At 42.3% G+C, this 23,533-nt stretch overlaps 1 pseudogene; it reads left to right on the forward strand.

The window, feature by feature from the left end:
* Positions 1–413: 413 nt before the first annotated feature.
* On the forward strand, positions 414–23,217 carry LOC146173958 (acetylcholinesterase-1-like; annotated as a pseudogene).
* The last annotated feature ends 316 nt before the right edge of the window (positions 23,218–23,533 follow it).

Raw genomic sequence — 23,533 nt, forward strand, 5'->3', positions numbered from 1 at the left:
CCAAAGGGTGCCACACGCTGTCGAACGCGCCGCGGAAATCGATGGAAATCAGCAGTGCGTGTAGGCCGCTATTCCGCATGCCTCGTGATTTAGTGACGAGCGTGTGTAGAGCTTGGACAGCTCCGCGCTGTCGCGTGAATCCGAATTGATGCGGATGAAGTAAATTTTCTCGCGATAGGAAGTGGTATAGACGACCGTATAGCAAACGCTCGAGCACTTTGCCGAGTGCCGAATTCATGACAATTGGCCTATAAGATGTGGATATCTCCGGAGGCCGACCTGGCTTTGGCAAGAAAATAATGCGTCCCTTCCGCCAAGCCATTGGAAAATGGCCCAGTTTCAGGGACGCATTAAATATAAAAAGGTAGAAATTTGGACGACGCATCCAGAGTTCGCGTACAACGCGCGGTGTTATGCCGTCCAACCCGGACGCCGTTCCCAACCTGACTCGGGAGACCGCCATGTCTACCTCGCCAGGTGTGAATGGGACGTCGTCCGGTCCACCTAGGGACGGGCTGGCAACCCTGATACGCATCGCCCTGTGAGCGTCGCTATCAATTTGAGGTGCATCCGACGCAACCTGACTATCTAACAGCGTCTGTGCTGTTTACAGCACAGAAGATGTTAATGAGCCGTCCGGTTTTTCGATGGGAGGTAAAACGACGGGTGCTGATTGTTTTTTGAAAGCAATTTATACGGTCGCCCGAATATGCCTGATTTGATTGATTGTCTTGCCAATTCTCTTAGGTACGAATTACGGGCTTCCGATACTTGGGATCGATACTTTGCCAATTCGGTGTAGTAAATTTCACCGTAAAATTTGCGAATTTGGAATTCCGAAGATCTTTGATAGCGCCTTCTCATGGCGCGCACCCTAGAACGCTCGACAGTCAGATCGGTCGTCCACCAATCGTTCGAATTATTAATTTGAAATCGGGAAGTCGGACGAGTTGTTGTTAAATTTTTCTTCCTAAAATGATCGAATAAGAATTGAAATTTAGTAATTATTAAGTCCAATGCCACCTGAGAATTCAAATTTGCTCGAACAACGGCATCCATGTAGTGTGATGTAGAGAGTGCATTTAGTAATCGTGTAGTGCCTCTGTATGTTAGTCTCCGTTGTTTTGCGTGAGTCGGTTGACCAAACCGAATTTCAATGTGTTTGTGTTCGGATAATGTTCTGGTGTCTGTAACTGTCCAAGTGTAACCTGCCCTGACGAGTGTAGGTGAAGCTAATGTGAAGTCTAACCAACTGTCAGTGTAACTTGTTGAGTATGTTGGAGGGGATTGTGGGTCGTTCAAGATGACCAGGCCGGAGCTCATTACGAAGCCGAGGAACTCTCCTCCTCTGGCATCGCACAGCTCCGGACCCCAGGCGGTATGTTTGGCGTTAAAATCGCCCGCCAATACCGCCGGTATCCCCTCCGTTGAGATGAGTGTGTGTCGTATGGTGTCGAGTGTAGGAGTCATAGGGTTGTGTGGTGGAGCATAAGCTGATGTAAGTGTAAATGATGCCGTTGCTTGTGAGCATTTGATTGATGTTACGTTTGGTGAGGCGAACAATGGGAATATATCGTAGCGTGTTGTGTTTACAATAATTGCTGTTCTTGGATTGGATGGCGCCTTGAATAGTAACCAATCTGATGGAATCCCCGGTATGTCGTTTCCCCTCGTGTATGGATCTGAAATTAATGCGAAATCTATGTCGGCCTCTTTTAATCTGTCTATTAGTATAGGTGTAGCGTTTTTAGAGTGATCTAAATTGACCTGAATAATTGAAAAAGAGAATTGTGAACTCATTTTAAAATTTTGAAGCCGAATAAGAATTTAAATAATGTGTTAATTATTGATTGATTGAAAAGTGCCAATTGTAAAAGAGGCGATAGAAAACGAGGGGAAACGACATGATCCGGGAGACGATCCGAATATCCATTATTGGGAAGGAATTTAGAGAAAGATAATATTGAAATTTGAAATAATTTGGCAAGGCGCCATCCGTGTGCGTGGTTAAGTGGTTTGGGGGGCGAGAGGGAAGGCGAGTGTAATGTAGGTTTTCGGGGAGAGCTGCGTTTGTTTTTGGAAATAGAAAGTAAGATAGATAGATGTCGGAGGGCACTCCATTGCCGAGAACCGAAAGGAAGGTGTGTTTGAATTTGGAGGAAAGAAATGAAATTGGTGTTGTTAAGCAGCTCTCGTCTTTTAAGCGGGGACTAAGTAAGAGATCGGTAATGGTCGTTTGCCGTTGCAATTTGTGGCAACGGCAAAGAAAAGATAGAAAGTAAGGAAATTCGGCCTCCCTCTCGCCCGCGTTCAAACCACGTTTCTTAGGTTTCTGCGTAGTCCGTTCTCTGCCGCATGCGTGCTACTCGTTCTATGAGTATGGGACAAGACTTGTCCCCAGTCTTATGTGGTTGGCATTGTCTGCCCGCTCGGCGACAATGATAAAGATAAAGATAAAATAGATAATAAGAAAGATAAAAAAAACAGGTATATAGACTAGGGGAACATTTATTTAAAGATTCCGGTTTATCAAACTGCACTGAACAATTATAAAAATACAAGACCACAACCGAGAAACACACTCCCAACAAATGCTGGTACAAATGAATCACATAATACGTTAATTACACTGAAAGAAGTCAAAATAGCCCTAGCTGCTTTAAACAGGCCACACCCGGTCCTGAATCAATTTACTACGAAATGCTCAATCATCTACCCCAATCCCCTGTAGAGACACTATCAAACGTTTTAATAACCCATGGGTCGTATAACAACTGCCAGATGTATCATACAAAGCTTTTATCGCATCTTTTTTTTAATACCATAAAGGCGTCGATCTCGTCTGTCAGTTATAGGTCCATAGCTCTCACCATCTATTTAGGAAAATTTAAGTGTTTTAAGCGTCAGACAAACCGTAGCTTTAGAATCCAATAAATTTCAATATATTGATCAGTGTGGGTTTAAAGAAGGACGGTAAAGAAGTGGCCAATCAGTGCTAGTGTGCCTCAAAAACACAGGAAAGCTTCTACATCCACACTGTGGTCTAGCTTTTTTCTTCTATATGGAGAGAGGCGTACGATACAACTTCGAGGTTTTGGATATTTAGAGACCTGGCAGATTTATGCAGCTATGGCAGGATGCTCAACGCTTTAAATGCTCGCACCTGCCTTTAAAAGAACAGCTGTTCTGCACAAATGCTGCGACACTAACACAAGACCAATGGCTGAAGCTCAGGCCATCTCAAATTTTTTTAACTGCGTTAACATGCCGTCCATGCACTTGAGTGGAAAAGGGTTGTTCTTAAATGCCCATCAACATGTTGAACATTACAGGGAAGTACTGGAACAACAAAGTAATCATGTAATAGTTGCATGGCGTGTTTGTTGTTTCATATCTTTGTATTGTCTTGGAACTGGTGGCTCTATATGCCGTTTTAAGTCTATAAACTGCGTTGTTAGTGCTTTTGCTTGCATCAGTCTTCCTTGCCCCTATCACTACTGCACTGTAATAATCTATTTCAAGCAAAATATTAAGAAAAAAAGAAAGGTAACTCAACATATTATGTGACCCATAAAAATAAATGTAGAACAACCGAAAGAATATGTCCACGGCATGAAAGAGCTGTTAAACCAGGAAAGCACATAAAAAACACACGGACAACAGCAAGAGACAGACACACGAGCGCCTGTGTGTCTGTCTCTTGCTGTTGTCCGTGAATTTTTTATGCGCTTTCCAGGTTTAACATGTCTAACCAACTCGCCCAAACGCTGCCATCATGAAAGAGCACTGAGCAAGGGTTGTAGGGGAGCCTTCGTTCGCGAGCTGAACCCCCATTTCGACAAGGAGACTTGCCTTTGTCTGGGCAGCACCATCATCGTGCTGGGAAAAATCTGTCACTGCCTGTCAAAACTATAGTGAGCGCAAAAGCAATAACAAATGCGGCGCTATCAAGATGTCAGAAACTACCATCTAGGCACCCAGTCACAAGATGCGCAAAAAGAAAATGTTCATGCGATGAAGAACGTAAATCTAGACGCAGAGAAATTTACCTTCCTTTGTAATAACAACCAAAACGCAATTCTTGGTTGGATGGATCCAGCTGTCAAAAGACACAGCCAATAACGTGCATGCTTCTAAAGTGATCTGAGTGTCTGCGTCCACAAGATCCCGCTGTTATCTTGATCACCAAATATAAGTCTAGGCTAGCACACACGTACATGAACACAGATAAACAAACATACAATAATACGGGAACTAGCATGAGCCGAATTGCTTAGAACAAGACACAGACGTGCGAAAATTACTGCTTAACTTCAAGCATTTCAATTTAAAAAAAACAACAACCCAATCTGCCTCTTGCTGAAGCTAAAGTTACAAAATGCAATTGCACACACACGGCAGCATTTCTTAAAATACAAAACGATCCTGTCTATACTCATGCTGCAGCCTTTCTGCCCCACGCCTTCTCGCAAAAATAACCGAGACCTTAACCTACAGGTGCCGTGGCCCCTTTACGGCACTTGAAATGAAGTGCCTACAACACTATTTAGAGGCTGTAGTGACATACTGCAGCAGTACGAAATAATACGTCGTTTCTCTATCTTGTCTTGCTTCGCAATATGTACAAGTACTTCAAATACAACAACGTAGTCATGCAGATAGCTGTTCGCCTTTATCCAGGTTCAGCAAACGTACTGCTACATATCTGGGAGATCCAGCTTGTAGTCGCATTGAATATAACTGTCCAGGCTTCGCATACACAGCCGCTTTCTGGGTGAGCTCGGCAATTCGAGCTTTAGGCTTTCTGTTTTGTTTCTGTCGTCGCCAACGGCGGACGAAGCTTCAACGGGCTTCCAGATGTGTAGGAGGTGGTTATCCACGTCTGTGACCGCCTCTGAGAGCTGGATCTGTGTTTCATGCGAGCGAAGGGGTGTCAGCAGCTATTGAGGAGCCCTGCTCAGAAATGGGTGTATTATCAAGTGAAACGAAATTTTGCCTGAATTTCGTCCAATCTGAGATACGGGCTTGTGTTGTAGGACGTTTGAGCGGGTATGTGTGTATTTCAGTGTTAAGGATGCAGTGGTCACCAGTCTCCATCTCATGTTGCGAGTGAAGGTTAAATCCGGACAAGTATCCCGTGTCACGGAGTTTCCTAACCATGTTGGGTGGACGGAGTCAGTATGGAGGATGAGGCTCAACGTGGACGCAAGTTCGGCCAGCTAACGTCCGCGCGACTCCTCCTTGCGATATCCCCACAGCTGACTGGGAGCGTTAACGTCGCCCACGATCAGGAGGGGACCGCGACCCGCTGCTTTAGCACGCCGCTAAAGAGGTAAGCCAATGTCAATCGCTTGAGTTTGAGTTCCTGGATCTTTGCGTCTATTGCCGCCTATTTATTGTTGGCTTCTCACAAACTGTCTGGCCAATAACTTCAATGACACGCGACAATGCTGTTCTTCGCTGGGGTGAAGAGTAGCACCAAACTTTTAATGGTCTCCGGAGACGCCTACAGATACCACCTGTCCTGGCGCACTTTGATGATGACCTTCCTTCACTGCTTAAGACAGGTGCCAGCAACGAGGGTATAGGTGCTATTTTAGTGCAGCGCCAGGATGGTGTTGAAACATAATTGCTTACGCCAGCAGGATCCTAACCAAAGCAGAAGCGAACTACTCGGTAACCAAAAAATAATGCCTTGCGATGGCATGGGCGGTTATGAATTCCGCCCTTAATTGTACGCTCGCTCGTTCAAGTCGTTACCGACTTGTTAAAGAAAAATGTCTCCTGATCCGGGGAAATACATATATACTCCACTTGGGGAATTCTCCTAAACATTTCACCAGAAAGACATGTGTGTCCGAAGCAAGGTTGTCACCTGAAAATGCTAAAAACGCGCTAGTGTATTCATAGCGTTTTGCTTTTCAATAAATACACCGCCTGAACTACCTTTCTTTGCTCCCGTTTGAGTGATAGTGCATCACAAAACACATGAAAATACGCTTAACTTACAGGTCGAAATGCACTGCACTCCTGCTGTCTAACTTTATAATTTGGCTCGAAGGGGCTCTAAGGGTTGTTGACTGAAACCAAACAATCATCAGGGGTAACCAAACAAGCCATGTCAGAAGTTTAGAACCTATGCGTGCAGTAAACGTTTTGTTACCCCCTTGTGTATTGAAGACACATGTGTTCCGTGCACTTTAGGTAATATGAAAGTTGTCAATCAGTGATTACCGAAGCGCGTGTTGCAGTTTATATTCTGCTTTGAAGTGTCCAGTGAGGTGCCATGCAGCATCCACCGGAATCTCTCTTGAATTTACGTGCACCTATGCCTAAGCAGTTCGCGCGCGTTGGCGTTATAGCAGCGCTTTTCATTATTAGTCAAGAGTACAGGTCGCTATTTCTTCACACTTCTCTAGTCATGCAGTGTTTAACGGTTCCCGTAATGTTTCGAATTGGTAAATATGAAATATCCCTAAAAAGGTTGTGTACCACTTCGTTCGACCGTACTGGAATAAAAACTAGGAAACCTGAAAACATTGGTTTGGCTTTGGTTTTTGCGGGGATTAACGTCTTAAAGCAACTCAGGCAATGAGAGACGCCGTAGTGGACGACTCCGAAAATTTCGACCACCTGGTGTTCTTTAACGTGCACTGCCATCGCACATAACATGGGCGCCTTGCTTTTCGCCTGCATCGAAAAGCGGCCGTCGAGGCCGGAATTCGGTCCTGCATCCTTGGGAACAGTAGTCGAGCACCGTAACCACTGAGACACCCCGGCGGGACAAAAACACTCGTAATGTAATTGTTATCTCAATAACTGACATTATACAATTATCAGCAAAACAGCTAGATTCCATCGCAATATAAAACCAGAAACTCGTTGCAACTATACATTGGTACTGAAGTAAATAATGGCCATAGAAAAAAAAGGAAGAAATAAAATATTCGCAGAACATGGTCAAAAATTTACGCTTGGTTTAGACTTAGTGTATACCCGGCAGATCCTATCGACGCTCTACGGTAAAGCCTTTTTATTTAAGACCAGACCTGAAAGAGAAAATCATTTAATACGAATGTGTTTGTCATTTGGTTAACAGAGCTAAGTAATCAAATGAATTTACAAACAAAACTCTCTGGTAAACTATTTGGACAAGGAATTTCGGTGAAAGGTTTAATTTTGAAATTGAAGTCTGTGGGCATCGAATTTGAATCTGATACCAAAAGTTCTTAAGTGCTAATGAGGTACGAAATGAAAAATACAAATGTTAAAGTTTGTTGACCTGGATTTCTTGTCGTTTACCGATTCATAAATGCTCGCTTAGGAAAGCTCTCCTCACAGAATAAACAACCTTGCTCGTCCGTATTTAAGGAAAAAAGAATGCAAGAAATGTCACTTCTAAATACTAAACGAAGAGAAAGCAAATAATTAGGTTTTCAACTGCCTTTTTGTACACTTTCGATATTTTCCCAGCATGTTGCAGACCGCGGTTATTCTACATACTTTGCTGGACGGCTTTATTTGGGACGTGCAACCATGCGCCATAGTAAAATAATAAGCATAACTAGGGTATGTCATTTCTACAGAGTTCGCCAAAGGCTATACCTGCATCGGGTAGTACAAATCCTGCGCTAGGATGCATATTCCAGTTTAAGCAAATTCACAGTCCACCCTCGATGTATTTCTCGCAGGTTTTTAAATAAGAAGGAAAACGTAAAACTCTTGCCGCAGGCTTGAATCTTCCCATAAAGAGACAAAGAAGTCTAATATATATATTTCAATGAATACAGAAAGGAACTTAGTTTCCCTACCAAAATATGATTATATTCATTAAATGCGCAGTCAAAACATGCAGACGAAACAGGGCTGGTACTATTTTGTATCACGACAAAATTGTAGCAATAGTATTTTTACTATGCGGCAAGCCGATGAAAGCAGGAGAACAGAGAACAGGGGAGACGATGTTAGATGACCGTGAGATGGCGTTTAATGGATCTGTTAGCGGGCCTAGCGCGAGCGCTCCTGCCCGCGCCACTGCCCGCTTCTTCTTCGTTGCTCGTCCGTAACAATATACATGTTTCGTACTTAAGTTTCATGAGTATGTGTATATTGTTATTAATCACTAAGGCGAGAGTGGCTGTTATATTGTGTACAGCAGTGGTAACATGATTTTTAAAGAAATAAAGTACATACTTTGAATTGGGAATGGAATATTTACTATTTTATCATTTGCGCGATTACTATATATATTTGCAATTTTCTGCGTTTCTGAACAGAAAATGTTCAAATTCCTGAATAGCATACACTTTCTTCACATTTGTGCAAAATAATGGAAAGGAAAAATGCTGACAACGATAAAATGTTTTTGTGACCAGCTAAAAAGACAATGAAGATAATCCTTTCTTCTGACGTCTGGTTGGTAAATTGGGGCGTTTTTTAATACGCGCCCTAATCTACATTCATTTTTCGACTATAGCTGTAAAAAGAACACTTTTTAATACCAATTACAGTTCAAATAGCATGCATATCATTTTTATATTCCAATTTCGTGCAAAACCTAAACACGACTTGGTTCACCCTATAGGCTGGTGAAACAAGGATATGATTCCCAAGGTTAGACTAATATTTTGTTCTATAAAAGTAAGCGCCAATTATATAAGACCCGTATTCAGTACACAGTACCAAAACATCAAATTACATTCATCATAATTTTGATGACACCTTGTTGTTTATAAAAAAGAAGAGTAGGGTTGCAAAGGCGTGTTTTCCCCTAAACTTCGTAACCACTGACACCCGCACGCAATGCATAACCTACAGAGTAAATTTCATATTATATTGTTAGTATGCGGGCTGAATATTAGTCTCGCACGCGATGCATAACCTACAGAGTAAAATTCATATTATATTGTTAGTATGCGGGCTGAATATTAGTCTAACGGAAATAAGTTTTGGCAGCCGCTTGTGCGACAATAGTGCCATGAAACTAGTTCTCCAGAGCCTATATACTTTAAGTCGGGGGTGGCCATGCGAAACAGCACCTGCTCTTTGCACCCCCATAAACAAGGACAAACGAGCGACAATGCGGGCTTTGATGTCTGCCTCTTTTTTCCAAGTCTACGCTATACAAGCACACACAGCTGTTAGTTTTCCATGATCCGTTCTCTGTCCTATTTCTGGACAGATGTATGTGGACGCGGATTTAGAACCTATCCTCACAAACTCGCTCGGCGGCACAAAGCAACCGATCATTGCTTCTAGCAAAGATGGTAGCGTGCTTTCGGAATATCTTGTTTCTTACAGTTTTCTCGCTGTTCTTAGTGTTTGCGGCTTTCGAGCAATCAGGATGTGTTGCTGCAGGCCGTGAGAATGGCCCACTCGTTCACTCACGTCTCGGTAAGATACGCGGCAAGGTGCAGCGCGCTGCACAAGGAACTAAGGTGTATGCCTTCACCGGCGTTCCATTCGCTGAGCCACCGATTGGTGAGCTTAGGTACAGGAAGCCGCAGCCGGTGAAGCCTTGGGGGGAAAACGTTCTGTACGCAACAGAGTATCCCCCTTCGTGTATGCAGGCCAATGTCTTCGACCCGATAGACATAGTCTGGATACCATACGGTAAGTTCCCGATTCGCTTTGCGTTGCGCTTTTGAAAAGGAAAGAAAAAATTTGTGTATGTAATTTTTTTTTTCAATCTTTGCATAGTATTAACTCTTGGTGGATGAAATGCGGAATGTAGTAAGCTAATACTGCTGCGTTCTAAAAATATAAACAGGCCGACAAAAACAAAAACAAATATGGAATACTTAGGCTGCATAATACGGATAACTAGAGTCAAACAAAAAATCACAAGTCCTAGATTGCAACGCTATTTATTTACCGAAAATTTATATAAGGACGAATGCTCTTTTCACCAGAAAACTGATAAGCTATCTTAGCTCTGTCTTTGAAAACAGCTTGGAAATTTTCTTATTATTCAACATGAGCAAGAAGAAAAACTAAATAGATTTTGTTGAATGTAACTAATACATTAAAAGAAATAAGAAATAAGTAACGTCATTTACATCAAAAGAGTAATCGTCCTTAAGAAGAATGATGAGAAACTCATCTGCCTCTTTACGCTGAGGCATATCTTTAGGGGCAGAAGATCGCCTGGTATGCATTTGCACCTGCTAAAACATAGTCTATGGAAATGCTTCGCAAGTCACAGTTGACAGTGTCTGCTGCACTAAAGTACATCCCAGGATAAAGCGACCCCATTAGTATAAACTTAGTCACAACGACGAGAGTGTTATTGGCTCACAAAACGCTAAATGTGACACTGAAGTTGTCTGCATTGACTGCCTGCAAAATTTATCAGCGAAAAGCGCTAGTAATGAGAGCGTGAGACACGAGGTGAAGGGTGTGAGGGTAGTGACAATGTCACGAATTCATACCTTATGGTGCCATGACAACTATGACAAACAAAGGGTGGATGGTGCATTATTAATGTCTTATTACTGGTAAAAGTTCCGCCGGGGTGGCGCAGTGGTTAGGACACTCCACTATTATGCCTAAGGATGAGGGTTCGAATCCGAACCTCGGCGGCTGCTTTTCGGTGGAGGCGAATAGCAAGGCGACCAAGTGTTGTGCGATGTCAGTGCACGTTAAAAAACCCCAGGTGGTCTAAATTTCCGGCGTCTTCAAGCATGACGTCTCTTATAGCATGAGTCACTTTGGGGCGTTATACCCCACACACAAAACGAAACCAAACTAGTACGAGTTCTAAATTATAATCTCGTAGTAATTCCAAACTAGTTACCTATGACGCAACTAATTCATATTATAGTCTTATAAAAATGGTGACTAGCAAAATGTGGTGAAGTCTTTAGTTTCATCACACACTTATAATACAGGGACCACTTCTGCATACTGTTAACTACGTCGCAATAAATGGCAACGTAAGAAAATCAAATGACCACGAGAAGTTGAAAAACATTGACAGTCACCAAGTCTGTCTAGAAAAGAAAGTGTTGACATCGTCATAAAGTCGCGTGCAGTTCTTTGACTGCGATGACTTTCGAAAAAGTGAAGTCATCAAATTGCATTACAGATTCAAATGTCCAGGATGACTCACAAAACTTTACGACACCATCGTCACTTGATAGTCACATGACCAAAATGACTGTCTAAAAGGCGATAGTGCAATTAAGCCAGCTGAAAGTCAGGTTACCAAAGTGACTTACAGAAAGCTACTTTATCAAGTCACGTGAAAGCCAATATGATGATCAGCACAATTTAGTGAGCGCTGATATCGCCATTAATTCGCCTGACAGTCACATTACTGCCTTTCGAAAATGTCACATGACTGATGTCTTTCGAAAATAGTGGTTATTCAATCACTTTACCGTCAGATGGCCTGGACTGCTTACAAAACTTTGTGAGATCTTAACACTAGAGAGTCATGCAGTGATTATCCAGTATATTGTAAGCCTCTCAAGTGAAAAATAGCTAATGGGTCAGGATAGGGATGTTTTACCGCATTAGAATGCATCGATTAGCAGAATACATATTTTCACGTCCTCCGTAAAAGTCTTTACATTGAAACAAAACATAATCGACTAGAGAAAGAAGGAAAAAAAAACTAACGGCCCTCACAACTGGTTCTATCTGAGCCTTCACTGTTGCATCGTAGCAGCCGTTATCCGCCTACGACAAAGCGGTGAAGCAATAGATACAGATGCACCAATGACAAGAAGCCTCCGCCGCAAATTGCTAGGTCTCCTATGTTCCCACCCCTAGATGGCCGGCAGCTGCCACTCCCTTTGATCTCTTTTGATGAATTAATTTTTGATCAATTGAGCAGGTTGTTCGGCGTTATGGGTTCGATCAAAATAGGCATTTCTAGTTCACAATAGGGTACCAACATGGCAGGGCGACACAATCCCAGGCGAAGGATTTCGTTAGGAGGTCTGCATGGGTAAAGACGCCATAGATAGCCGAATTCAGTGTAAAAAATGAGATATGGTATACGCCTTTTGCCTGCAGTGACCAATGTTGGCTGAAAGTTATGATATAAGAAAGGTTAGGTAAATAATATTAAACTCGGAACGCTTTTTTTATGATAGTTTCATCACCATCACTATCGCCATCAGCCTGACTGTACCCACTGCATGGCAAAGGCCTCTCCCATATTCGTTTCATTCTGCTAATAATTCATATTTTATTAAGTGGGTTTTGTTGGAAATGGTGTGCGTAGTATGTTTATGAGTGCCTTTAGGACGGTCTTTTATTTCACAAGTATTTGTACCTTTTTGGATTTGTACACAAGGATTTGTACCTGAATTCCGCGTTCTCTATTACATCGGATTTTTGATGAACTTCTTCCTTGCCAGTCTGTTTTGTTTTTTCTTCAAATACAGGTTAATTTAAGACCTTACCACCCTGTTGTCATTCCGTCGAACCGATCCGATTACCACTACATTCTGATTTCAGGTTTACAACGAATATGCGATAAATTTAAATTTTAGTCTCCCCGTTATGGCTTTCCCATGCCACCCTCCCGTTCGTGTCCGTTTCCAGTAGAAGGTACTCATGATTTTCAAGCTATTGACATCTTTGAATTCAACTAATAACTCCCGCTACTATTCCTCGACCTAATTCCGTAGTCACCCATAGTTTGGTCTCCAGCCTACTTTTTGCCTACGTTGTCATTGCAGTCGCCCATCAGTAAAGTATACTGTGTTTTTACTTACCCATTTCCGATTGCTAACCTTCGTAGATGCTTTCTATTTCCTGGTCATCATGACTGCACGTACTCACGTAGGCCTGTACAGCCTTCAGTTTACAGTGCATAAAAAGCTAAAGTACGACGCCTGCCGCTGGCTCAACAATGACATAGAATATATATATATATATATATATATATATATATATATATATATATATATATATATATATATATATATATATATATATATATATATATATATGGCACCAGCTATATGGTTATTGGCAAGAAATTATAATCCCAATTTTCGTTTGTCCGGTAGACCTCAATAGCACAATATATGGTTACCATTGAGTAGAGTATATGCACAATTTGACCTCCTAATCGCACTATAAGCTCTATTAAACCCAATTTCATGATCGCTTGTTCCCCGAAGAGGGGCACTGGTAGGGTACTAGAGTCATACGTTGCCAGAATCAGTTTCCAACGGTGGCCTGTCCGGAGCCTCCGGCCGCAGCATCATATGCCTTATCACCGCAGTAAAACCTATGATGCAGTGGATGGGACTCCATTACGGCATTTTTCTCTTTCAAGCCCACCGTGCTCCCTTTCTTTATGACGTGGTTTAGGTGTTATATTCGTTTCCGGGAAATTAAAAGCAGAGTATCAGTCACATTTTCTTTGTGGGCACGTGAACCGCACCACATGGAAAGAAAGTAATGTGGAAGCGAAAAAAGAAAGATTGAGGTACCGCAGTGCAGAGCTTAGGAGTAATTTAGAATATCCGGGGATCTTCAACATACAATGAAATCGCAGATCATACGGACATCTCTCCGTTTTTCCTCCATCGAAACGCAGTCGCAGGTGTCATGTTCGAACTCGAATGCTCCTGACCAGCAATCGAGAGTCTTATCCACTTAACCACCACTTTTAGAGAAAAGAAAACCACAGCAGTTGTTTTGTAGTCAGTGAGCAACTTCACGTATCCGAATTTCGATCATTACCAAATTCCTGGCAAGTCGTTAGGACCGACTCATCCATGGTTACAAACCACGTCTTGGCTGATTCCATAAACTCATTTACGTTCCACAACTTACGGCAGTCGATCGACTCGTAGGCGGCGACACATGCATAGCGATGAAGCCTATCTTCGGCGGCCTCAAAAGGGTCACTATAAAAAATATCTTCGCATACGTGACGACCAAGCGACAAGTGGGGCACTTGCAGCATTCGGCAGATAAGCGGTATGGATGGTCGTTGTGGCGAGCTTTTTGTCCACGGGAGTTTGCAGTTGTAGACGGAACTCGCGTAGAAGGACCTGCAGGCCACGGGTGGTCCGAAGTTGATCACGGGTGAAAATGTCAGCACTATTGGACTGATCGCCGCAAGCCACTGAGAGCCATACACTCCACGCCACCACGCCTATTACTGTCTCATCACCAAAAAGGCCCATTAAAAATTAAGTTTTTCAACACGCGCCCCACCACACTTGCACTTTGTTATCTCGTCATCGTCTTTCAAGGAGGAGCACAACCGATCGATGCCATGTGGTAATATATGAACTGTTCGATCTTTCCCTACAGTGTTTCCAATTAGCGGTCTGTCATTTTTTAGGTTGTTATTTTGAAGGAGCCATTTAATCCCATGTGCAGGCGCCGTTGCTGCGTTTTCACCACTTTTTGGGCGAGCGCGTTACTGCTGCGCTTAGATATGTAATTAAGGATAATGAGCGTATTCCTTAAGCAGAACCTTTAATCGCTTCAAGCGACCAAGAAAATGGCCCCTTCTACGGCTTCTTTCCTCATTTACTTTCCCCTCTATAAAACATGCTAAGCTGTAAATCAATAAACTCCCAATTTATCCGCCTGCTATTTCAAACTTCCTCTCAAACGTAAGTAGTGTAGGCATAATTGGCCACATTGTGTGAAATTCCTCCCTAATCGATATAAAGCTCCCATTTAACCAATCTGTTTTAGCATCATTGCATGGCTTTGGGGTTAACTCTCTGACTGGAGGTGCAAGGTTCCCGAACTTGATCTCCGTGTCAGTGTTCAATCTCATAACTTCCGAATTGGCAGCATCCCGCTATAGTAGAAATTTTACCATTGCCATGTCAGCCATCCATGCTGCCTGACAGCTCGGACATGCCAGAGGCATGCTGGTGATATCTCGCTCACAACGCTCACTCCCACTGGATACTCGTCTTTCCAACTTACACTTCAAGTTTTCTTGCGTCAATGCCCACCATAATCCTCACGTGCCTTAGAAGTGCCGTTCACAGTGTTTGCTGCATAACAGCGTTAAGCGCTAGGGTTAGGGTGAGCACCCGTACTAGCTATCTTTGTTACACTCAAGCTAGGCCTTAAGGTACTGAGCGCGACAAATTGAAGGGTCCCTCAGTAAGCCCAACGCTGTCAGGTGTCTATGTATCAGATTATAGTAGTGGGTTGCAGGATATCGAGCGAAACTTTGAGCCTCAGGTTGGTCAGTGCCAACTGTCATAAGGTGGTAACCAAGGTTATTATTTGTTACCCACCAGCTTCGCCGACGCCGATGGCGACGTTCTTGAGGGTAGGAATGAGTAGCTGAAGAGCTGCACATAAAAATAACACGCTTGACTGATGTTATAAAGGCTGTCAGCCGAATTATTGCAGCACGTCTTAATGCCGAACTGTTTGGAAGAAAACTTTCAAAATGACTATTTGGTGTAAGTGTCATGAATTGTACTTACAGCAACAGTATGAAAGCGGCTTCGGTAGCCTAATTTTTGGTGTATGTCTCTGGAAGTATGTGTGTATTTGGAACAGTCAAATACGAGCAGTAAATCTAAAAATTGCGAGGCTTCTGCTTGTCATAGGTCTGTGTTTAAAAATATTGAGTCCTAACTTTAACATGCAACATCCGCACACTTGTGCAGTGTAAAGTCTATGCCTTCTTCGCAAGCTTTTCAGGAAAAATATAATGAGCGAAGCCTCTTTTCAACCATTTATATTAGGGATTACTTGCGAGACAGATGTATTTCAGGTAAAATAGTATTTTTTTTATTTATTAGTACCTCAAAGGCCCACGAGAGGCATTACATGAGGGGTGGGCTTACATCAAGTTATATTTTCATTGAATGATATGAAGCGCGCGTTCTCGAGATGAGTCACAGCTTCGGCAGGCAAACAGTTCCAATCTTTTGCTGTTAAAATAAAAAATGACTTGAGCAATTAAAAAATACACCCAAAACACGCAATAATTTGGTTTCGCAGCGTGAGGAAGCTGAAAAAAAATGAACAGTGGAAATTAAGTTTCCATTTTCAGTCCACACAGAAAAATAGAGCAGTTATAATACCGCGTTCAATTTCAGAACGACCAAAAAGTGAAGACTGCCTGTACCTAAATATATGGACACCCGTGTTGGGCAAGGAGAAACGGCTTCCAGTGATTGCTTGGATACATGGCGGAAGTTATGTGCAAGGATCTGCCGCCATGTGGTTGGATGACGGCGGAAACTTGGCTGCTCTGGGGAATGTTGTTGTTGTGAACATTGCCTACAGGTAACCTTTCTTTGTTGCTTATAAATTCTTTAATATTAACCAATTCACAAAAAAAGCCATAAGGCTGAGTAATATGACCTCAATATGCGATTTACCGAATCACAATGACGTTTAGCGAAGAGAGTTGTAAAGCAAGTTCTGTAGAATATCCGCTGCTGCAGAGATAGACCTCTCTCTAAAAAGTGAACAAATTAGCACAGGATCCTCATTCTAGTACGCGCCCGCTTATGAACTAGTAATTTGTTTCGAACTACTTAATAAAGGGGCATGATAGCAAGACAGAGCTTCGGCTTAGTAAAACGACTTTTATTATTATTATTATTATTATTATTATTATTATTATTATGAAAAACTTTTACTTGCAGCTTTCTACATTCCTCCGAATCTACCTCCTTCAGCCTATGATGATGTTCTGCTCTCAATCGAACATGTTATAACCCGTCATAGCAAACACAAACTTCTTATTTTAGGTGATTTTAATACTCCTGGTATCAACTGGAACTCACTTATTTCTTCTCACAACAATCATTACATATTAAGTAAGTGTAACTCTCTACTTGATTTCATAGCCTTTAACTCTTTGCAGCAACACAATTTCATTGAAAACTGTTGCGGTAATATTCTTGACATCTGTCTATCGAATTTTGAAAGTGTTCGAGTCTCGAGTTCGGACATACCGCTGACTCGCTGTGACAAATTTCACCCTCCGCTTCTAGTTACTACTGCTGTCTCTGCCTCACCTTCTACTAACTCAGATCGGGTGGGGAATTCGCCCCGTTTCGCGTATGCACGTGGTGATTATGTCGGTCTTTTCAATTTCTTCTCTTCCGTCGACTGGTCCCTTTTAAATGACATTAATGATTCAGATGGACAAGTCAGTCGCTTTACAGAAATAGTTCTTGATGGTATGCGTCGGTACATACCTTTGCATACTCCTACGCGTAGGAAGTTCCCTTCCTGGTTTTCAAGGGAACTAATAACGGCGTTAAAGCTCAAGGAACGGGCCCATCGTAAAGCGAAACGCCCTGGGTTTCACAATTGGGCAGATGAGTTTCGCCGTGTGCGTTCTCTTTGCAAACGCTTATACAAGCGGGACTACGACTCCTATCTTGAGTCTTTAGAGAGGTATGCCTCAAATCGTCCTAGTCAGTTCTGGCGTTACGTTCGCAAGCGTTCCATTAAATCAGATTTAAGTATCAGCTTAGTTGACTCTCAGGGTTCGGAAATTCGGGATGTTGCCGACAGTTTTGCACAACATTTTTCCTCCGTTTACAAACATCCACATTGTGATTCCGTTTGCCTCCCATCTGGTGCACTATCTAATTCCATTCTCTTTGACGAGGAGTTGATAACTGAGAGTCTTAAGCGTCTGAGACCATCTTTGTCTCCTGGACCTGATGGCATTCCAGCTGCCATAATAAAAGCCTTCAGTTATATCTTCGTACCAGTACTGACTGCCATATTTAATAACTGTTTAAAAAATGCTGCCTTTCCTCGCGTGTGGAAAATGGCACGCGTGTTTCCTGTCTTCAAGTCTGGAAACAAAACTGATGTTTCCAATTATCGTCCGATTTCTCTTCTATGTGCAACCTCTAAGCTTTTCGAATTAGCTTTGCACAGCGTACTTTTCTTCCATCTCAAACATATCATAGTACCGAATCAACATGGCTTCATGTCGGGTCGCTCTACTTCCACCAACCTAGTCACGTTTATGACGTATGCCTCTGCAGCAGTCCTTCAGAGGGGTCAGGTTGACACTGTGTACTGTGATATGAGCAAAGCTTTCGACGTTGTTACTCACTCACTACTTCTTGAAAAACTTCTACTCTCTGGCGTTGAAGTCTCTCTCGTAGCCCTCCTACGCCACTATCTCCTTGATCGCTTCTGCTTTGTCAGTGTCAATGGACAGACTTCTTTCGTTTACCCTGCAACGAGTGGAGTTCCTCAAGGTTCAGTACTAGGCCCGCTTCTCTTCTCCGTTTTTATTAATGATGTTTCCGCGGCGATAAAGAACTCCTCGTTTCTTCTTTATGCTGATGATATAAAAATATTCAAGGTAATACATTCTTTTCAAGATTGCGTGTTGTTGCAATCGGACATATCTGCTTTTTCTGATTGGTGTGCGATGAATCGACTTACCCTCAATTCTTCCAAAACTAGGGTTGTGTCCTTTACTCGTAAAACACATAGCTTTCTCTACCATTATTCTGTCAATTCTGTGCTGTTGGATAGGGTTGATGAAATTAATGACCTTGGTGTACTTTTTGACCGCACCCTCAGCTTCTCCTCTCACACTAAACGCATTGCTCAGCGGGCTATGCGCACACTCGGATTCGTTTGCAGACTTTCGAGAGAGTTCCATACTCCACTTCCGTTCCTAAAACTGTACCTGTCCATATGCCTCCCGGTCTTGGAGTATGCGTCGGTTGTTTGGAATGGCACTTGCAAATCGAACTTGGACAAGGTTGACAGAGTACAAAAAAAATTTTTACGGATATTTCATTATCGCTTTCCTTTTGTAACTTCCCCCTCTCGCTCCACCAGGAGCGCCCAACTGAATCTTCCTTCCCTTCACTGCCGTCGTATCAGACCTGATATCATATTTCTGTACAAACTCCTTCATGGCCACATTATGTGCCCTCAGCTCTTAGAGTACATCCTACTGCGCGTTCCGCGAAAGAGCATGAGGGAATTCAGACCATTTCAGGTTTCTCCTCTTCATTCCCACTCCCCTCTGGACAGGATGCAGTGGTTATTTAACTCTTTTTGTCCTCACCTTGACATCTTCCAAAACTCGCTCTGTTCATTTACATTGGATGTTCGTAGCGTTGTATTCTAAATAGTACTTTATCACATATAACTCCCACTTTCTAGCCTTAAATTGTATTTACTTCACTTTTTGCTTTTTCTCCTGTTCAATGCTGTCTGTATCTTGAACTACTTTTTATCCGTTTCTTGCTTCTATTTCAACTTTAAACTTTATATTCGAATCTTACTGTCCCTTGTTCAATTTTACTTCTTTATTGTATTATTCTGTATTTCTAGCCTGTGTTTTAAGTACCATGCACTTGTTGCGCCTGGAATGGTTGTTTATTTTATGTATATTTCTATATTACTATAATCAATGTCAGTCATCTGTTTTTTTTTTTTTTTTCCTCTTCTACCTACCGTTCTTTTTTTTTTTCTTTATTTCCTGGTGTGCTAAAAAATTCTCTCACTGTGTATATAAGTGATGATACTCATTGTTTGCTTAATTTCCGTGATACTTTTCGTCTCAGTTTCATTTCATGTATTATTTATTTCTTTTTTTTGTGTTCTCTCTGTGTGTGTAAACATGTTTGTGCTTTTTCATTTTTTTTTTTGTGCTGCAGCACAAAGACCACATGGTTGTTCCTGCGCACATTAAATAAAGATTGATTGATTGATTGATTGATTATTATTATTATTATTATTATTATTATTATTATTATTATTATTATTATTATTATTATTATTATTATTATTATTATTATTATTATATTATTATTATTATTATTATTATTATTATCGTTATATTATTATTATTATTATTATTATTATTATTATTATTATTATTATTATTATTATTATAATACCTCGAAGGTTCCTTACCCGGACATTACATGAAGGGTGGGCAAACATTGCAAAATAGGTATATTTATGAGGGAAGGCTTGAAAGCTGGGCTTCGATTGAAGATTTGAACCGTGGCCGGTCACTGATGGTGGCAGTATAGTCAGGCAGGTGATTCCAATCATTGGCAATGGGAACGAAAAATGAGTCTTGGTATTTTACAGTGCGCTTGCGCGGAAGATACACAGCGTTGGGGTGGGTATTGCGAGAATAGCGGTAGAGTGATCTGATAACACCGTTATCAGGAATCAATGAGTGATAAAATTTATGAAAAATAATGAGATGAGCAGATGAGAGGATAGGGGGTAAGGCTAAGCTGTGCTTTTAATGTTTTAGTACTGCTTCTGTAAGAATACTCTGATAAAAAGAATCTAGCGGCGCAGTTCTGAATAAATTCGAGGAATGGTATTAGGTTACTGCGATGAGGGTTGAAAATAGTGCTAGCATATTCTAGTTGCGGACGAATTATGGTCTTGTAGGCAAGTAATTTAAGAAAAGAAGGTGCAAGTGCCAGATTGCGACATAAATAGCTCAGCAGCTGGTTGGCTGAGTTAGTGATGCTGTTAACATGACGTGTCAAGTTTAAATCATTGGATATATGGACACCTCGGAATTTGCAGGCGTCAGAAAGGGAAACAGGGATATTGTTAATATAATAAGTAGGAAGCGATATAGTTACGGGGGCGGTGGAAGGATAGCTGGAAAGACTTACATTGAGCATCATGCACCGATGGTCACACCATGCTAGCACTTTGTTAGCACTTTGCAGGCGTAAAGTATCTGCGTGATTAGTTATTGGTCGATATATGGCACAATCGTCACCTCATAGGCAAATTTCGGACTCGATATTATAAGGTAGGTCGTTGATATTTTATTAGGAACTAATGGGACACAAATAAATTTGAGGAAGTCAAAAACTTGGGGTGAGATTTATTATTCCGATTATATAACATTTGTTTTGCGATATAGGAACGTCAGCTTTAGAAGTCAAAAAACTAATGGAAGCACCAGCATTGAGGAAGTTGTTTGCTGTCGGGCTGGCGCAAATTAAAGGTCTAAATATCTTTTAGATGAAAAGCGTCAGAAGAATTAAGCATGAGGAAGTTTGAGCAATTTGGATATTTATATAATTAGTAAATGCTTTACTGCAGAAAGCCTTATGTGTACATAATAATATTTCATCAGCAAATGCCAAAAGCTGGTAATTAACCAGTAAACTGACAATTAACTACAGACGGCTGTTTCGTTATTTTGCTAATTATAAAATATTTTTCTCATTATTAGACTTCAGTCATATGGACTCCTTTATGACGGGACCGATGAGGCTCCCGGGAACCAGCTGTTCCACGACCAGGTGCTTGCTCTGCAGTGGGTACAAGACAACATCGCTGACTTCGGCGGGAACCCAAAAGAAGTCTCTGTTAGGGTTTAGCGCTGGCGGCGCTTCAGTCAATTTCCATCTCTTATCTCCTGGAAGCAAGAACTTATTCAAGCGAGCAATTGTGCACAGTGGCTCCTCAACCAACCAGGGGGCAAAGGAAGACAAACAAGAAATGTTCGAGAAGAGTAACAAATTTGCTAGGATTTTCGGCTGCCGCAAAGGCAGTGAGAACGAAACCAAAAAGGCGTCTACGACTGTATCCTGCCTTCGTAGTGTAAACGCAAGCCTACTCACTTCAATCGAAAAGACAGCCACTGAACAAATAATTAGCCAGTTTCTACCAATTTTCGGGGACGAATTTCTACCCGTGAACCCCAGTACCGCTGTTTATCCGGGAGACAAAGACGTCATAATGGGACATTTAGCTAATGAAGGAAGTGTTTTTCTGTACAAGTACTTCAGCGACACATTTTCGTCGATTCTTCCACCGCGTAAAATCAACAAAGTTGAAATGGTGCGCTATCTGGCAAATTTTTACATAAGTAAACTGCCTCTATCAGATATATTAAGGCTCCAAAAGATGTATATGGAAAGCATTGGAGATTTCGACTACGACGGATTACGGCAAGCTCTAGTTGATATCGTCGGAGACGAGCGAATCATTTGCGGCACCTACGAGACAGCGCGTAAGATCGCTAATAGCACTTCTAAGTCTAAAAGTGGAAATCGCATCTACGTTTATAGGATGAATTACGTGTCCGCCTGCATCAAGAGACAGCCTTGGTTTGGCATGACACACGGAGACGACTTGACTTTTGTGTTCGGGAGACCGTTTGACTTCAACGCCGGATGCAGAAAAGATGTTCCTTTCAGCAGGAATATCATTAAGTTATGGACAAACTTTGCAAATGGCAGGTGCGGAAGTGCTATCTTTTTTACACATAGAAACCTGTGCGTATTCGCCGGACATACGCTGATAAGATTCCCTTCGTTCTTGATTTCACTAGAGTGAGATTCCGATAAATAAGAAGCGACGAGGGTTTAGTGCAGTATTAAGGCCTTTAAAACTTACAAGACACTCTGGCGACTTAAGTGGTGAAAGGCGAATGCCTGAATGCGGCATTCTGCTACGCATTTGTTGCGAATGTGGCTGTGAATGATGGTCCGAGTAATGAGGATGACTACTGTTTCCCATTCCTCCCTTCCTTTACGGCGTGGTACATGCGTCTACTTAGGACAGGTAGTAACCGCAGATCCGGACCATGAAAAGGAAATAACAAGAATAAGATTGTGATGGAGTGTATTTGGCAAGCACTCGCAGATTATGACTAGCAGCTTACCGGTGTCGCTCAAGAGGAAAGTATACAACAGTTGCATCTTGCCTGTACTCACCTATGGGGCTGAAACGTGGAGGCTAACCAAGAGAGTTCTACTTAAGTTGAGGACAACCCAGAGGGCTATGGAACGAAAAATGGTAGGGGTAACATAGGCAGCGTGCAGAGTGGGTCAGAGAAATAACTCAAGTTACCGACATGCTAGTGGAAATTAAGAGGAAGAAATGGACATGGGCAGGACATGTAGTGCGAAGAGAGGATAACCGATGGTCGCTGAGGGTAACAAACTGGATTCCAAGGGAAGGAAAGCGTAGCAGGGGGCGGCAGAAAGTTAGGTGGGCGGATGAGATTAAGAAGTTCGCAGGGGTCAAGTGGATGCAGCTAGCACAGAACCGGGTTAAATGGAGAAATATGGGAGAGGCCTTCGCCCTGCAGTGGGTATAATCAGGCTGATGATGATGATGATGATGACATGCGTCCGCGGAGAATTGTGACAGATACTGCGCATTTTCTATTTTGGAAATCAATTTCACACACTAACGCCTTCTAGACATTTGGGTCTGCTTCTGTTTGCTGTGTGGTGCAGTGTTCGAGGAAGCTGCAAATGAAAGTGCGTACAGACGTTGTTGTTGTGGCTCTTGGAAGAAGGAAAAGAAAATGCACGGGCCTGCTACAGGCTATTTAGCTGAGCCACCTCCGCTGCCTCGTGCAGACAGAAGAGAAAATAGAACAGAAAGAAAAGGAAGAGGGAGAGAAAGACGCGCGCCGCAACAACAGCCGTCGTCCACCACCGAAACGGTGGCGGGTGCAATGACGGCCTATAACAGATAAAAAATTTGTGGCAGGGTAGCCTCCGCCGCAAGCGGCGGTACCCGGTCGGGTGAGCCTTTATATGCATGAACCGCTTTGTGACGTCATGACATG

The sequence above is a fragment of the Amblyomma maculatum genome, chromosome 11, assembly GCF_055883805.1.
Source record: "Amblyomma maculatum isolate TAMU_Amacu chromosome 11, ASM5588380v1, whole genome shotgun sequence".
NCBI lineage: Eukaryota > Metazoa > Arthropoda > Arachnida > Ixodida > Ixodidae > Amblyomma > Amblyomma maculatum.